Source organism: Cynoglossus semilaevis, chromosome 15 (assembly GCF_000523025.1).
Source record: "Cynoglossus semilaevis isolate Cse_v1.0 chromosome 15, Cse_v1.0, whole genome shotgun sequence".
NCBI lineage: Eukaryota > Metazoa > Chordata > Actinopteri > Pleuronectiformes > Cynoglossidae > Cynoglossus > Cynoglossus semilaevis.
In genome coordinates, this window is record NC_024321.1 from 3,360,052 (window position 1) to 3,361,885 (window position 1,834).

Here is a 1,834-nt window from a genome sequence, read left to right on the forward strand (position 1 = left end):
TCTGAGGGATATCTATGCTACGGCCTCAATTGCATCCAACATTGTAGCTCATACAGATTCCATAACAGCTAAAGTCATGCAGTCACAGACTGACTGCACAGTAAACACCCTATATACTGCCAGAGGGCAGAGAGAGAGGGTAACTATGACCACACACACACAGATACCCTCCCATACACAGACCCACAGCAGCCTGTTTGTTTGTGTAAGTAATTGGCTCTGACAGAGTTGAGAACAGTCTATTTTTGTGAGGTGTGATTTGGTGGCGGAACAAACACGACCCCCTCACCCCACCCCTTTGTCCCGACTGTTTGGACCACTGTCAGTGGACGGAGCCGTCGTTACTCTGCTTATTGTTTCTGCAGATGTATGTATTAAAGCTCACTTCAATGGTGAGGTTCTCTTCTCGACCAGAGTTAACTCTGTGTTTTTGTTCTTAGCTGGACAGACTGCAGCCTTTACTTTGTCTTTAGATAAGTTTAATTAAGGACATTTGTCAATAATGAGACTGAAGTTTGAGCATGAAAAGCTTCAAGAAGATGGTTTCAATAGCCAAAGCAAATTTAATGAAAAAAAATAGCAATAATTTAAAGGTTTATTTTTTGCAGTTTGAATTCTTTATAACAAAATAAAAAATATTACAAAATAATCATATCAACCGTTAACAAAATAAAAAATATTACAAAATAAATTTTGTCATAAAAACAGTTGACATATCAACCGTTTTTATTACAAAATGTATTTTGTCATGGCCTTACTATTTTAACACAGTCATTGTTGATTACCTCCTGTTGGTCAATGAGTTCTTGAATTTTTTTTTTTTTTTTTTAAAGAAAAGAAGGACTTATCTGTCAATTTGGAATTAATAATTTATATTGTTACATTATTGTAGTAATATAATATAATATATTTATATTGTTATTATTACTTTGTTCAGAGTATGAGAAGAGTACGGCAGAAGTATACATACATTCCCTTTGTGTTTTCTAAGTCTAACAAAGTACTAGTAGTAGCAATAACACGTAGTGAACCCAGATCAAAGAAAGGGAAAAACAGTCCAACAGAGAGGGAGGAGAGGAAATCATTCACAGGAGAACAGGAGTTTTACAGCCCTCCTGCTCCAGCGGCAGATAACCATTGACAGAGGCTGTAAATCAGTGTGAAACTGCTGCTGTTGCTGCGTCTGTTTCTCCGGACACAGTTATTATTCAAGCTCTGGGTAAACAAACAGGAGGAAGAGTTATGTGCACACAAATCTGGAGTTTTCACTGTGGCGTCATTAATCGGCTGACTGACCTGACGCTGGGCTCCAGGACTGAGAAAACAGACCCTGAAGACCTTGAGGTCGCAGCCTCAGTGCAACAGGAGTCCTGAGAAAAGTTACTGTACACGATTGAGGAACTGAGTCGTTGGACTGCTAAACCACTGATTTTTTAAGAACTTTATCTACACTTTGACACTGAAGTAACGTCTTCAGTTCCTGAAGAGCTCGCCTCAGTCGTATTTCTAGTTTAAGGACTTGCAAAGTCCGTCTTCCAGGGTTTTCCAGCACTTTACAGCTGTGATGATTTATAATAGTAGTACGCTAGTACACACTAGGACTAGAGCAACATGGCTGACGTGTTTGGCATCATTGAAATTGCTTTTAATTGCAACCATTCATTAGATATCTTTAGGTTATATAACAATACATTTTTGTATACACATTAGCAAACGTTTTATATATTTAGATGCTGTGGTACATGGGTGCCCAATAAGTAGATTGAGGATCTACCTGTATGTTGCAAAGTGCTGCTAGATCATAAGCAATTACAATACATAATCAACAATATAT

General features: G+C 37.8%; 1 protein-coding gene across 2 annotated transcripts in view; it reads left to right on the plus strand.

The window, feature by feature from the left end:
- fgfrl1a (fibroblast growth factor receptor like 1a) overlaps nucleotides 1–1,834 on the plus strand; it is a 59,370-nt gene that overhangs the window by 51,512 nt on the left and 6,024 nt on the right. The gene's annotated exons all lie outside the window — the stretch shown is intronic.